At 38.2% G+C, this 17,332-nt stretch overlaps 1 protein-coding gene across 1 annotated transcript in view; it reads right to left on the reverse strand.

The window, feature by feature from the left end:
- LOC116911635 (contactin-associated protein like 5-1) overlaps positions 1 to 17,332 on the reverse strand; it is a 910,869-nt gene that overhangs the window by 14,178 nt on the left and 879,359 nt on the right. The gene's annotated exons all lie outside the window — the stretch shown is intronic.

Here is a 17,332-nt window from a genome sequence, read left to right on the forward strand (position 1 = left end):
CTATACATATTTGAAAGAATATGTACCTTTCTTCCCATCAGGATGTAGCTATGAATGAAGGTGATTAACACAGACAAATCATTATATTTATTACAATATATAATACATAATACTTGGAGGCTGAGGGAATGCAGCCTTAGATGTGGGAGGGCAAAGCTGTCTGTTTTTGTCTATTCCAGACTCCTGCATAGTCCCAGTCACCTCAAGTAACAGCACAGAGGAGTCAGGAACAGACAATCTGTGGTCCACATGCCGGCAATGAGAAGCCTAAGGCCAAGGGCTCCCAAACTTCCAGACATCCAGACACCTCTTTGTTGTGATGAGTTGGGAATGGAGTTGGGCCTATATGACTGTGAGAAGGCCAGGGCCAGGGACTCTCAGATTAGGAGGGAAGAAAGGAGGAGGGTCAGAGACTCAGGAGGAGCCCAGGTCAAGGGAAATAGGGAACTCTGGCCTAGTTCATCAGTGGTGAGTCAGAGAGTGTGGAGGAACATTCTGTAGGATTCTGAGGGGGTGCAATTCTGTAGACAAAAGCTTTCTCAAAGCTCCCTATGGTGGATATTGATGAGAGAGATAGTCCTTGGTTCCAAACCGTTTATTGATTGTTCATCGGTAAATTTGTGCCTACAACCTCCTCAGGATGGACCAGTGATTAAATAATATCTATTGCTGGAAGAGATATTCAGGAAGACAAGCTTATTATTAAACCATCAGTGCCTCTAGATACTCCATTAGCACAGAGAACTATTTTCTGATCTATGTGACGATAGGTCACATCGTTATTTAGTGAGTGTGTTCATGTGACAGGGGCCTGGTCTGAAGCAGGTGAAGCAGGAGAAGCTCTGTCCTCTCAGAGATTCTGGGGCTTCCAACCTGTGAAACCTTACCAAGTTTCCTGACACTGTCCACTGCCCCACAGTAAACTTACTGAAAATTTTCTAGGTATAATTATGTACCATTGAATAAATATTACACAAATGTTGAATAATTCAATTGATAACCTACTAAGAAATAACCCTGTTATTATTATTTCGGTTCAGTGTGTATCTTTGTGTGTGTGTGTGGTGTGTGTGTGTGTGTGTGTGTGTGTGTGTGTGTGTGTTTCTATGTGTGCTCTGGAGGAATACCACCGTGTTTATGATTGTGTTCTCAGAGACCAGAAGAGGGATTCAGGTCCCTTATATTGCTTGTAATTCAACAAGCAAGGACGTCGGAAACTGAACGGGAGTTCCTCTGGAAGAGCAACAACTTCTAAGCACTGAACCATCTCTCCAAGTCATTCTTCAGTTATTTTCAAACCTGATATTATAAATTATTTTGCTAAGATTCCATAAGATTTGTCAAGCCAAAGAAAGAAGTCTAAAATCAATCTTAGTCTGAATGCACAATGGCCAGCATAGGTCCAAGTTTTCTCATGTAGGAGAGAACATCGCTTATCCAGGAAAATTATTGCAGCAGGTTTACTGGAGTTTATTACTATTACTATTATTATTATTATTATTATTATTATTATTCAAAACAAAGTACAAGAAGAGCTGAAAAACGTGCTCAAAACAGACTCAGTTCTAAAATGTAGTATGACATTAACTATATGTAAAAAGTCACTTATGATAGATAAATGCCTTGAGTGTCATAAAATAAGCCAGGCAGGGCCACCTGACCTTGGCTTGTAAAAGTAAAGTGTTACATAAGAATAAGATATAAATATGGGGAACTGTTTTAAATGAAGATATGGGCAGAGAATACAAAGTGGTTTTATCTCTCAAGAGCTCACTAGAGCTGAAACAAACTGAAATGATAACTAGATGAAATGTTCAGTATTATAGCTATCTGAATTAAATTCCCAGAAACCATGTAAAAGCTATGCAAGGACATGAACACTTGTAACTCCATGTCTGGGATGGGACATGGTTTGCAGGTGGAGACAGCAGAATCCTGGACATACTTGCTGACAGCTTGCTCAAGGTTCTGGAAGTCCCTGTCTCATGGAAATATGTTGTAGAAGACTAGGCTTGGACAAATGAGAGTCTCTGCATGTGTTCCCTATCCCACTAACAAGTAATGGTTTCAGATCATACATATTACAGGAGAGAGGGAGACACACACACACACACACACACACACACACACACACACACACACCATAAAGGAGAGAGAGAGAGAAAGAAAAGAAGAGAGAGAGAGAGAGAGAGAGAGAGAGAGAGAGAGAGAGAGAGGACTGAGTGTGAAAGAACGAAATGAATGTTGGCATACCTAGGGCAGGGTATGGCATACAATACATAAGCTCCTCTAGAAAAATGAGTAAACTCTATTTCAGAAACTTTGTGCAAGCAGTGAGTGGACTGATGTGACAAGTGTTGGATGCTTAGGCCATCTACTGAAATAAAGAAACCTACCAGTGAACATCCTCAAGAAAGGATGCTTCTCTTCTTTCTTTCTTTCTCACATAGAGAGGAAATGTGTTGTGGGGAGTATGAGGTGAATTAAAGAATGTAAGTGTGTATATATGATCACATTTCATTACATACAAATATGAAATTATCTAGGATAGAAAAAGGATGCAATAATACAAAACTCAAATTTTCCCCTGATTACAATATAAGGCCTGAATAGTAGAGATTGTGCTGTGTAAAACTGAAGCATTCATGAAAACAAAAAATAAAAAAATTAGATTTGAAAATATATGATTGGACAATTACAGTATAAATGGCCCGTGGGTCCCCCAATGTGTTCTCATTGGTTGGTGGTTTAGTCCCAGGGAGCTTGATGGGGCATGATTATTTGATATTGTAATTCTTCCTATAAGCTTTCAAACCCCTTTAGGTCCTTCAGTACTTTCTCTAACTCCTCCCTTGGGGTCCCCAAGCCCAGTCCAATGGTTAGCTGCAACCATCCTCATCTGCATCAGTAGAACTCAGGCAGGGTCACTCAGGAGACATTCATATCTGGCCCCTGTCAGCAAGTACTTCTGGACATCAAAAATAGTGACTGGGTTTGGTGGCTGTACATAGGATGGATCCCCAGGTGGGGCAGTCCATTGGATGACCTTTTCTTCAGTCCCTGCTCCGCTCTTTGTCCCTGTATTTCTTCCCATGAGAATATTGTTCTTCCTTCTAAGAAAGATGGTAGCATCAACATTTTGGTGTTTCTTCCCTAGCTTCATATGATCTGTGATTTTTTCCCAGGTATTCCAAGCTTTTAGGCTAATATCCAATAAAGGTTCATACCATATGTATTCTTTGGGACTGGGCTACCACACTCAGGATGATATTTTTTAGTTCCATCAATTTACCTAAGAATTTCATTTAGTCACTATTTTTAATGGCAGAGTAGTCACCGTTGTGAAAATAGAAAAAGGCTGAAAAAGAAATTAAGGAAGAAAACATCCTTCACAATAGCCACACATATTATAAACCTTGATGTTACTGTAATCGAGCAAGAGAATTAACTGTATGACAAGAACTTCAAGGCTTTGAAGAAAGAAATTGAAGAAAATCTCAGAAGATGAAAAAAGCCCCCATGCTCATGGATTGGCAGGATTAATATAGTAAAAGTGTCCATTTTTCCTAAAGAAATCTACAGATTCAATGCAATCCCTATCAACATTCCAACTCATTTCGTCATAAAGTTTGAAAGATCAATTGGAAATTCATTTGCAATAACATAAAACCCAGAATAACACAATCTATTCTCAACAATAAAAGAGCTTCTGGAAGAATCACCATCCCTGACCTCAACCAGTATTACAGAGCAATAGTGATAAAAATGACATGGTATTGATAGACAGAAAAGTAGGTAGATCAATGTAAATAGAATTGAAGTCCCAGAAATGAACCCATACATGTATGTTCACTTGAACTTTGACAAAGGAGCTAAAACTATCCAATGGACAAAAGATAACGTTTTCAAGAAATGGTGCTGGTTCAACTGGAGGTCAGCATGTAGAAGAATGAAAATTGACCCGTTCTTATCTCCTTGTACAAAGTTCAAGTCCAGTAGATCAAAGACATCCACATAAAACCAGATGCACTCCAACTAATAAAAGAGAATGTGGGGAAGGACCTTGAACTCATAGGCATAGGGGAAATTTTCTTGAACAGTATGCTCAAATATCAAATATTGACAAATTGGACATCACAACATTACAAACCTCCTGTAAGACAAATGACACTGTCATTAGGACAGCATGGTAACTAACAGATTTGGAAGAGATCCTACATCCAATAGAGAGCTAATATCCTATACATACAAAAACTCAAGAAGTTAGACTCCAGAGAATCATATAACCCTATTAAAAATGGAGTATAGAGCTAAGTAATGCATTCTCAACTGAGGAATTCAAAATGGCTCGGAAGCACCTATTGAAATGATCTATGGCCTTAGTGATAAGGGGAATGCCTAACAAAACAAACCTGAGATTGTACCTCACAGCGGTCAGAAAGGCTAAGATAAAAAATTCAGGTGAGAGTAGATGCTGGTGAGGATGTAAAGAAAGAGAAACACTCCCCTGATGTCAGTTAGATTTCAAACTGGTACAATCACTTTGGAAATCAGTCTGGAGGTTCCTCAGAAAACTAGACATAGTACTACCTGAGGACCTAGCTATTTCTGGTCGTATACCTGAAAGATGCTCCAACATATAACAAGGATACATGCTCTATTATGTTCATAGCAGCTTTAATTATAATAGACAGAAGCTGTAAATAACTCAGATGTCCTTCAACTGAGTAATGGATACAGAAAATGTGGTACACTCACCTAACTTTCTTATATAGCTCAGACCTACCTTTCTAGAGACAGTGTCACCCAAAGTGAGCTGAATTCTCCTATATCAATTACCAGCCAAGAAAATGTCTTATAATTATGGACATAGGGCAATCTGATCATTGTAGACTTCAAATTGAGACTTTCACACATGGCTCTGCACTGTCTATGTGACTTCTTCTGAACCGAACTAGGGCAGAGTTCATAATATGGAATAAATGGTAAGAATGTTTAAGGAATTAAACAAAGCAGGTACAGAAATAAAGACCATACAAGGGAGACTGTGAAGGGCAAAGATACTTTTGGAGAAATAGTCAGGAGCCATATGAAAATAAGATTGTCCATCTTCCAAGCCACTTTTCTTATACTTATTCATTGTACTGATTTTACTTGACCAAACTGACCATTTTGTAGGAAGTTTGTCTTTATCAGTTCTCTACCTCTGTCAACTACTGCCCAATGCTCCAACAATCTGGCCACTTAAGAACATGAATTTCTGCTTTCATAATAATGCTTTGTCACGTTGAACTTTTCTTCATGAGTTCATTTGTGTTTTTAATATGATTATGTTGCTTTCCTTAGAGCTCTGCTAAGACTGCATATAGAATGTTTCTCTATAGTAGCCATATCTTTTGGTCACCTAGAGCTAAATGAACACTATATTTGAAATTTTGGTGGTTATGTAATATGGATTACACATGCCACTATCTGCTATTAGTATAGTGATTCAAAAATACTTTACATGTGTGTACAGATGCATTTAGTCTTTAAATTCTTTCCAGAATGGCTGTTCCACAGTTGACATGACAAATGCCTTTTCCCATGTGGCAGGATGAATGTCTTTTCTTGAGGAATCCATGGCCTCCTTGCTTATGTGTGAACTCTCGATTCTCTACAGCCAACTTGTGATTTTTTTATTACTCTAACCTCCCTTTCTTTCCCTCAATACACACACACACACACACACATACACACATGTATTATGTATATTAGTTCATTTTTCATATTGATAATTTCATATAAATTATGGCATATTTGCATAAAAGTAATGAGTTTATGTTTTTAAAATGCAAACTTTTCATAATAGAAATTGCTAAGTAAATATTTCAGGGTTTTCAAATGTGTCAATATGTCACAGGATATAGAACGTAATAGGTGTCTTAGTTAGGGTCTTATTGTTGTGAACAGACACCATGACCAATGTAAGTTTTATAAAAAACAACATTTAATTGGGTCTGGCTTCAGTTTTAGAGGTTCATTCCATTATCAGCAATGCAGAAGCACGGAAGCATCCAAGCAGGCATGGTGTAGGAAGAACTGAGTTCTACATCTTCACCCGAAGGAAGCCAGAAACAGACTGCATCTTCATTCAGCTAGGAGGAGGATCCCCAAGGCTACCCCAATAGTGACACATTTCCTCCAACAAGTCTGCACTTTCTAATAGTGCCACTCCCTGGGCCAAGCATATGTAAACTATCACAGTAGGACTTACACAAATCTTGTTTACTTAGAAATGTTTAGTATAATTAGATGCATAGAGAGATGTGTCAGTATAAAATAATATCTTGGTAGACAAATAGATGACAGATTAGATATACAGTAGATTAGTAGAAACATGTGATATAATATTAAAAATGTAAATAGCAAAGAGAGACAAGCAAGTTAATTTGGGTAGCAAACACCTAACATAAAGTTTCAGAATGTAATTGACTAAATATGAGCTTAAAAAGGACAGCAAGATACATGCTTACATGGGTGTTGGAAAGTCCACAATGCCTCAATCCCACACAATGAATAATAGGCAATCAGAATGAGACCAGGAGAAATCCTCTTTCTCCCAAAAGAACTCATGCAAATTGGTTATCCAAAACCAAGTACTTGGCCCTGGAAACCCATACAACCAACATTGTACTGATGGAATATGATGAATTGATGTATCAAGTAATATATGTGATCACATATAATTACATAAAAACAATAAATTGAAAGCAAGGCCCTGATTTTGAGAGATAGTAAGGAGTAGGATATTTGTGTTTGGGGAGGGATGTAGAGACAGGAAAAATTATGTAACTGTAATCACACAAAAAATTAAAGTGTGCCATTTGAAAAACCATTACTTCAGTTTAACAATTCACTGGCTGAATGATTTAATATCTGTTATGGTTGCCTGGCAACAAAAATTATGCAATAGCACCTTTGGGGGTATAAGAAAGTGAATGCTGTATTACAAAGATATTAGCATCATGAAGAAATTTTAAAATTCTAGGTATCATACTCTCAGGGCATATTCTGTATTAAGTATATTTTCCACAGAGAAATTAGTTTTTGAGGGTTTATGCTAACATTTAAAATTGGTAGCAAAATTCTTTCCTTTGGTTTAAAGCTACCAAATATTTCATACTCCCAAGACATTTTTTGTTGATTTAACAGAGAGTCAGAACTGAATGAGAGCCAAGAATTGATTTATTCCTGTTTCTGACTATTTAAAAAAATGAGCACAATAGGACATTTCGTGTTCCAGTAGCAATTCTTTGAACAGTGCTCAAATGAGATACAGAAACTTAATAACTTCTCTGAAGTGGGACATCAGAGAGTTTTGAAGCCACTATATGTAAAATTCATACAAGACACACTCAAAAATTTGGTGCTCATTCCATTCATAGAATTGGATATATATATATATATATATATATATATATATATATATATATATATATATCCTTTAGATATATTAGAATGCCTATTAGAATGTCTTTCAGATCAGGTGATAATGTTCAATTACAAAATCTAAATATCAGTGATTAGTTCTTTTACATTGCAATGTGCCTACATCCATAAGACAGCTCTGAACATTGTACTTCAGGGTAGCCCCCTTTGAGGCCCTCTAAGTCTCAGGCTTGACTGGAGTGATCATGCATTCCAAGACATCACAGGAATAAAATGGAAGAATAAAATAGAGGCTGGGGAAATGGCTTAATCAGTAAAGGAATTAAACTCAAATGAAAGAATCAATGTTTGCACCACTAGAACCATGGACAAAGTTTAATATAGCAAGATGTATCTGTCAGCAACTGAGAAATAGAGAAAGGATAGTCACTTGGGCTCATTCACTGTCTAGCCAATCAGATCCAGTGAGAGAAAAGAAATTCTGTCTCAAAAAAATAAGGCAGACAAAAGCACAAAAGCTCCTAGTGTAGAGCACTCACTTTTACATGTAGGAAAACACATATATATGTAAATATGTATGTGCAAAAATGCACACATGTAGAAGGGTCTGCCTTACTCCAGAAATCTAATTAGAACTGGGAGATCATTTGCTCAGGGATTATGCAGATTTCCTCTGTGCCACATTTTATTCTAAGTCCAGCCATGGCATTGAAAATTGGATATTTCTATATTTTAGGAGTTTTTAAACATTCTGACTACAGATCTTTAATTAATTATAATGTCATTTAAATTTTATATATCTATATGTATTTTCAAATGTAGTAGTATTTATTTGTATTATAAAATTGAAACCATTTAAGGCAAGAACTTGCAGTAAATATTTCATGAAATAACCTCGTAAGTCACGAGGAAACAGTCTTGAGAAATACTTCTCCTATGTGTCTATCATCATACTTGACAAACTTGAGGATCATTGTGTGGATGAAGGTAACTTATGACCATGTCCAAGTCAAGTGTTCCTGCTCTAGCTATGCTTGGTCCAGTAGATAAGAATTACACCTAAAATTAACGGAAAACCATCCTCATCATCTGATGATGTTATGAACTTCATAGTACAATTGAATCCCAGGAAGGACAAGAATTGTTTCAGAAAGCTGAGAATTAGCCAGAATGACAGGACTTTTGCTGGTTAAAAATATCAACTAGTCACCACGTACCAAGAAAACAAAGTTTGATAATGTGTGTGAGGGAGTTTACAGTGCTTGTTGGTTTTTTGTTTGTGTATTTTAAAGGCAGGCCTCTAGGACATCTAGATCCAATTTCAGCCCACATAAGAATTTCTTCACAGATATGCCCAGACCATTGTCTCTGAGATGACTCTAGAATCTGTCATGTTGAATATCTAGTTGAACAAACACTAAGGGGAGCACTAACTGCCAAGTCACAAATAGAAGAATATGATGGGCAAAGTCAGTGAATCCCTTGACTTCTCAATGGAACTAGTGACATCTGAGGGATGGCCACTGCCTTAAAGTCACTTTGGTTCAGTCACTTTTTATTGTATACATTATGCATAATTTAGAGCTTGAAGATTGGACCAGTGACTCATGAGGGATCACTGCTGGCCTCAAGTTTCCATTGCTTCTCATTTTTAACTCATAAATTTCACTTTGAGCATATAGATTTGTTAAAAATGGGAACACCTCATTTCTTCATTTTCTACTTGATTCTATGGGTCACAAAAAATCACAAATTCCTTTTTTCTTATTATTTGATGTAATATATGCATGAGGAAAAACACTTAACACGGTCTAAATACAACATTTCTTTTGGTTCAAGTTTATTAGAACTCTTAACATTAGGTCATCTAGACCTAGTACTTCATTTCAGCTGTGATATTACCAGACATGCACATTTTTCCCTAGATTTTGTTCCATGATCTAAAAACTTTAGCATTTATTTTTTGTGTAAAAATAATATAAGAGGCTGAAGTCACCATCTCTCTTTCAGGTATTAATAATAAGAGCATATATGTACATAGTGGATAAGTCAGGACTTTTGGAAAGTAATAGGACTCCTGCCTATAGTCAGAAAAAGTGCACATGGGCATTCTTAATTCATTAGAACCTAGGAAGTATGCCAGGTTTTAAAATATAGAAACATTGGTCCCTTAAGAGTAATATGGCATTGGTGTTCTTTCTATGGAGTTGCAGCGCCCTTCATCTCCTATAGTCTATGCCCTAACTTCTCCATTGCGGGTCCCACCCTCATTCGGATGTTTAGCTGCATAGATCCACATCTGTATTGCTCAGGCTCTGGCAAAGCCTCTCAAAGGACAGCTATATCAGGCTCCAAATGCTAAGTGCTTTGTGGCATTAGCAATAGTCTCTGGGTTTGGTGTCTGAGGATGGAATTGATCCCTAGGAAGGGGAGTATCTGGATGGCCTTCCTTTCAGTCTCTGCTCCACTCTTTGTCCTTGCATTTCTTTTTGACAGGAAGAATTCTGGATTAATATTTTTGAGGTGAGTGTGTGAACCCATTCCTCAACCAAAGCCTTGCCTATCCACTGGACATGGTCTTTCCAGGTTTTATCTCCTTTTTGAAAGGAATTTTAGCTAATGTCCTTCCTGTTGGATTCTGGGAAACTTTTGGGTCCCTGGCATCTGGGACTTTCTAGTGACTACACACAGTTCCCACTATCCCACTGCTACATACTTCCTTCAAATTCCTGACCCTCTGTACTTCTTCATCTCCAACTGTATCTGAACTGGCCCCTGTTACAAAGAACAATAATATCAACCAACCAGGCTCCCCAAAGCTCCAAGGGACTAAACTACCAACTAAAGAGTACACACTGGGGGACCTGTGGATCCAGGTGGATATGTAGGAGAGGATTGCCTTATTTGGAATCACTGAGAGGGGAGCCCCTTGGTACCGTGGAGACTCGATGACCCAGGGTAGGGTGATGCTAGGGAGGTGAGGCAAAAGTGGGTATATAGGTGGGGAAGCACCCTCATAGAGGCTGAGGGAGGGGTAGAAAATTAGGAGGTTTGTGGGTGGAAACTGGGAAGAGGGATAGCATGTGAAATGTAAATAAATAAAATAACCAATTTAAAAAAACAGAAAAAGAAAAAATAATATAAAAACTTAAAACTTGGGAAAATCACAGTACTGCTAAAAAAGAAGAATTAATAATTTGCAGTTTAATAAACATTCTCTCAATTGGTATTTTTCATCTTTTCTTTTAATTAATCATTTATCTAATAATCATTCAGACATGGGGCTTTATCATTAATAAATCAGAATCCCTGGATCAACCCTATTTATTTCCTATTTATTAACACTATTTTCTTGGACATCTTACAAATTATTTTAGACTCTTAAAGCTATAAAAGAAAGACAGAATTTTTTGTTGTTTTGTTTTGTTTTGCATATTGCTGACTAAAGACAGCAGCATAATGGTTAGGAAACAGATTAAACGGGTAAAATGTTCCCTTGTAATCATGAGGGCCTGAGTCTAATATCCAAAACCTACATAAAATGGTGGTCGAGATGGTGCTGCTCAGTTGTAAAATCAGCTCTGCAGTGAAGGAAGATACAGGGACTGTAATAGTTAACCTGCTAGCCCTCTATACCATATGTGAGTCCCATGCCCCACAAGACCTTTTCAATAACAAGTGTACAGATTCTGAGGAAAAAAAACAAAACAAAACAAAAACACTCTGGTTTCTTCAAGTTCATGCATACAAGTACATAGGCATCTAAACACAAACTTGTGCAAACACAAAAGTATTCACACAATAAATCAAATAAATGAAAAAAGAAAAAAAAAGACAGTGATTTTTCAATGGTTACCACAAAGAGGATATGTTTTTCTTTGCCTTTGTATCTGCGCTGACTTAAGTGATTAAGTCCATTGTAACTAACTATAAGTGATGAATGTAGCTCTGGTGCAAACTTTTTCCAGACAAATTCACTGCATGAAATTATTATATATAATCTCACCCTTCCACATGCCAGATTGAAACAACATGCACGGAAGAAAATCCTTTAGACTCTGGAGTGAGAGCTTCCCTTCCTCCAATATCCCTACTATCAGTCATCAGAAGACCTGAAAATCCAGCCTAGCAAGGCAGAAACAGTTCACATTCCTAACCTTCAAATCCATGGGATATTGCAAAACAGATGCTAGCTATGCTCATAGACAATGCAGTACTTTAATAGGCATTAACGAAATTCTTGGAACTGTGTGTTATTTGTTGAGTGTTAAATGCACTCGTGAAGGTCAGGCTCCTATAGCTCATTTTCAGGCACATGGCAAACACTCAATGTTTAAATATCAGATCATCACCCTGAACAAACAAAGTATGGAAGGACACCCCATCCAAGGCCGCAATTTCTCAGCAACACAAACTGCCATGTCCATATTTCACTTTCACTCATCTTTTCCATGACTCCTGTATCACTGTAGCCATTTAATACCTGCCTAAAATTGTACACACTGTAGAATTAGTCTCATGTGTCACATGTTTTTTATTGAAGACTGAATAGTATAAAAGAGGACAGATGATTTTTAGAGTGAAGACAATCTAGGTTTTCTTGTTAATTCATCCAACTAGTGAGTATATTTATGGCTGTTACTGTCTGAAAGGTAGAGCAGGGGCAAAGGTATGAGATTAATGTATTAAGGCAAATAAGATGTGTCAGTGGATGAAGCTCTTGTCCTAAAAGCTTGAGAACTTAAAAAAATTAAGATTGCAGAACACACAGAAAAGCAAGGCAGGTACAAAATTGGCCTGTAATTCTGGTACTTGGAAGACAGAGTGAAGATCTGCTAGACAAGCTAGTTAACTAGACTAGATGATCACTGACTTCTGGGTTAAATGACAAGACTCTGATGTAGTTAATAGAAGTTGAGAGCAATTGAAGAAAATACTCACTGCCAAATTTGGTCCTCAGCACACACATGCATGCTAATCTTCCCACAGACCTGTACTAAAGGAATGTTAGCACATGAAAATATACATGAAAAAGAACATTAATAAAAAATCCAGTTGGTAGACAAACTAAAGAACTCTCCATGCAAGAAACAAGTGCATGATCTAGAAATATGGAAGTTAGGAAAATAAAATTCATCCCTTAAAGGTCAGAGACCTGGACTCTCATACCCAGCACCCTTCAAGGGATCTGTTGCACAACTACCCTCATCAGTGTTCTCTTAATAAATATCTCTCTGGATTACTCACTACCCTGTTAGAATTTACAATTCCTTGTTCAAAGACATAAAGACTGGTAAATTCATAGCAGGTATTCTCTGATCTCTAACACTACAGTTACAATTCAGCAAAGAAAGTATTGGCATACACATAGTTTACTTGAAAAATATAAATCACAGAACAAAGGAGACAGTGTGTTCAGTTCTTAAAAAACAGTCACAGAATGTACGATATCCTCATGTGTGGGGATCAACTCCCCTTAGGAAAATGACAAAAACTGTAAAAGCATTTGACATACATACTATGACATTTGGAGCCTCTTGAGTTACATCTCAAAAAGCTGTTAAGAAAGTTTTTCAATTCTCCACATTTTATCTCACTTGGTAAATTAAGCAAGCAAAATGGCTTTGGAGTTGACTTGCTTGGAATTATAGCTGGATAAGATGAAATCAGTGGTGACTCAGATTACACAAGGTGTTGACACATCTGTTCCCTATAATTGAATTATCCAGTAATATTCCTGAAAAAAATGACTTGTTTATGGCAGGAAGAAGGAAAGTTTCCAATGGCTACTAACTGAGCTGAGAATCTTGCTTCTCTGCTGATTCAAGGCTTCACTTGCTTCAAGGATAAAGGGATCCTCTCTTCTCAGGCCAGCAAGATTCCTCTGCCATTCTATCCTGCCTCAAGGTTAACTGAAACAAGATGTCCTGGCAACTATGGTATGGATATGCTGGGCTATCCTTTGCCTCACACGGATTTCATGGAGTTTAAATTTACACACCTGGGAATACTTAGGATTCCCTTTGTAAAATGACAGATAACTGGGAAGTATGAAAGTTGCTTGTTTGTCAAGTTTTCTTTCCAGCCTCAAGACCAAATTACTTATTTGGTTTTGAATATCAAGTCTCTTGTTTTTAAACATATATAGTTAGTATCTCAGTAGTATGTAGGCCTTCATATTGGGTCATGTGCACAAAAACACACGAGGTTGAACTAGTTATATTGTATCAAACCAACCCTGGGCTGTAGAGATGACTCAGCTAGTAAGACACTTGCTTTGTACATGTTGGGACCTAGGATCTGTCCCTAGCACCCAAAGAAACACCTGGGTGTAGTGGTACACACTTTTAATCTCAGCACTAGAGTAGACACATGGCATTTTGGAAACTAATCAGGCAGCTAGCCTTGCCTTCAAGGTAAAATTTCATGAAAATAAGAGTACTTTCTCATGGTTTCAACCCACACTTTGAACATAGTTCAGTATTTCAGCACAAACTTTCCACGACAGACACCATGTACTCTCCATTTCATTCCCTGCTTCCATAACTAGTGTATTCTAGGACTTGCATTTCAGATGGTCTTCTGTATGATATTTCATGAGTAAACAGCTTTTTGTGGAAGGGCAAGAATCCCAATTTCCATTTATACAGCTTTTTAATAAAATACTTTTAAATATGACTCAGTTTTAAATATGAGATTGAACATTCCAAGAGTGCATTCAGAGAATGTTCACATATCACAATTTTACAGAATTTAAACTAAGAATAAAATAACAAGACAACTAGGCATCCTTGGTGTTTGAAAAAGAATGAGTTCTCAGGAAAGAAGTTTTAGCAGGTACTAATGTCACATAATAAAATCATGGCCATTGAGGCGTCCTGCCTGCTGCTCTACTTCTTAAATCCACAAGGTGGCTGATACACTCTTGGCTTATATGCAGTACAGGTTCATACTCTTCCCACTGACAACTTTTCTGATTGACTTTTAGGAAGTGCTGCTTACTTTCTTTTGTATTGCAGTAAAATACCAACAATACCACCAAACCTAAGAAAGAAAGGGTTTATTTTGCCTAGTGTAAGAGCACAATTGGTCTTGACACATAAGTCATAAAGATGTATGACATACCTGGTCACATTACATCCAAAAAACAAAGACAGAAAAGCTGTGAGGCTCAATAGACTTTCTCTTTTATATATAGTCTAGCAACCCAGAATATATGATGACTCCCACATTTAGAGTCTTGCAAACTCAGCCCTGCTTAGAAAGTTTCTCACATACACACAAGGGGTTTGTTTACTAAGTGATTCTAGGTGAGTCTATTTATGTGAAATATGTGTGTAGGGAACTCAATATAGACAAGAAGAAAAGAAGCTATTGAGGGAGAGAGCTGGATCATCAGAAGCTCAGATACTTCTAAGAACTCAGAGGAGACAACTACTTTCTGCCCATATTCCTGACCCAAGAGGAAATCACCTAGTACCATCTGTGCCCTCTGGGTATAGGAACCTAGAAGCAGACAGGGGCAAGACCCTTTGGGTTCTGCTTGCACCTAGAGCTGAAAGCCAGCCGCCAGGAGTGCCTATACACCTGTTAGCATAGGTAAGACCAAGTTTTCTGCTCCAAGTACCCTGTGTGTTCTCATTAGGACACACGAAGGCATAAGTCCTCTGGGACAGGACACTTTTGGATTCTGGATGTGTCTGGAACTTAACTGAACCTATCTCACAGCTCCCTGAATTCAAATCCCATGGGGAAGAGATCTGAACTCCCAGAGGTGTGGACAATCCTGAAACCTTAGGTGTGACCACCACTTCTGCCCATTCTGCTCATATTCCTGGTCCAAGAGGAAACTGCATAGTGCCTCTAGATACAAGAATATAGGAGCATCCAGCAGCAGGAAGTTGCTGTTTTCTGACTGTGCCCAGTAATGAACTGAACCAGTCCCACAGCTCCCTGCATCCAAATCCTGTGAGGGAGAGAGCTGAATCCTCAGAAGTGTCGACACTCTTGAGAACACAGAGGAAACAACTACTTTCAGCCCACATTCCTGACTCAAGAGGAAAGTGCCTAGTGCCATATGTGTTCTCTGGGCACAGGAACCTAGGTTTATGCCTGCACCAGTAGTTGAAAGTCATTCACCAGGAACACCTCTATACATGTGAGCAGAGGTCTCTGTTCCCAGATTCGACTGAAAGAAAACAAGTCTACAGGAGTGCTGACCAACAGGTCTACAGGAGGGTCAAGCCACTGTCAGAGACAGCAAGACAAGCTAACATTAGAGAAAAACTGATGGCAAGAGGCAAGCACAGGAATCCAAGAAACAAAAATCAAGAATAAATGGCATCATCATAGCTTAGTTCTCCAACCAAAACGAACATAAATAACTTCCTGAAAGAAATACACAACAACACAATTAAACAAGTAGAAACCCTTAAAGAGGAAACACAAAACTTCCTTGAAGAATTACAGGAAAACAAAACCAAATAGGTGAAGGAATTGAATAAAACCATATAGCATTTAAAGATGGAATTAGAAACAATAAAGAAAGCAAAAAGGGAGACAAACCTGTAAATAGAAAACCCAGGGAAGAGATCAGGTGTCATAGATGCAACCATCACCATAAGAATACAAGAGATAGAAGAGAGATTCTTAGGGGCAAAAGATACCATAAAAAAATAACACTGACACAACAGCCAAAGAAAATGAAAAATGGAAAAAGTTCCTAACCCAAAACATGAATGAATGCTTCACTCTTTAAAAAGGTAAACAAAAATATCCAGAGGAGGAGATTTGGAGGCAAAGTTTAGAGCAGAAACTCAAGGAATGACCTTCAGTTTCTGCTCCAAAGGCTGCTGCACTTTTGGCCCATATATGTACAGCCACCAAAACTACATAAGACTGATGAGGCTAAGCAATGCATGCTGACAGGAACTGGATATATATGTCTCCTGAGAGGCACAGCCAGAGCATGTCAAATACAGAGGTGAATGCTAGCAGTGGACCATTGAACTGAGGATGGGATCCCCATTGGAGGGATTAGAGAAAGGATTGAAAGAGCTGACGGGCCATGCAGCCCCATAAGAACAACCACCCAGAGCTCCCAGAGACTAAACAACTGCCCGAAGACTTACCCATGGCTCCAGCTGCATATGTAACTGAGGATGGCCTTGTTGGGGACCAATGTAAGGAGAAGCCCTTGATCCTGCCAAGGTTTGAACCCCCCAGTGTAGGGGAATACTGGGCGGGGAGGGAAGTGGCTTGGATGGGAAGATGAACACTCTTATAAGAGAAAGGGAGTGCGGTGGGACAGGGGACTTTTGTCCGGGAAATGGAATATCATTTGAAATGTAAATAAAAGACATCCAATAAAAGAAAATTTAAGCAAAAAAAAATAAGATATTGATGGGTTGAGCAGACAGAAAAATGGGCAGTTGTAATCACAAATTTTTTCTGAGTTACAAAGATATTTTGGAACTAAAAGAAATCATTGTAAGTGGAATAATTGCCAATGAGATATATGCTTTTTTTTGTTACTTTTTTTGTTATTACTTATTTTATTAACTTAAGTATTTCTTATTTGCATTTAGAGTGTTATTCCTTTTCCCAGTTTCTGGGCCAACATCCCACTAATCCCCTCCCCTTTTTTATAGGTGTTCCCCTCCCCATCCTCCCCCCATTGCCGCCCTCCCCCCAACAATCACGTTCACTGGGGGTTCAGTCTTAGCAGGAACAAAGGCTTCCCTTCCACTGGTGATCTTACTAGGATATTCAATGCTACCTATGAGGTCAGAGTCCAGGGTCAGTCCATGTATAGTCTTTAGGTAGGGCTTAGTCCCTGGAAGCTCTGGTTGCTTGGCATTGTTGTTCATAAGGGGTCTCCAGCCCCTTCAAGCTCTACCAG

This window comes from Rattus rattus, chromosome 10 (genome assembly GCF_011064425.1).
Source record: "Rattus rattus isolate New Zealand chromosome 10, Rrattus_CSIRO_v1, whole genome shotgun sequence".
Classification (NCBI taxonomy): Eukaryota; Metazoa; Chordata; class Mammalia; order Rodentia; family Muridae; genus Rattus; species Rattus rattus.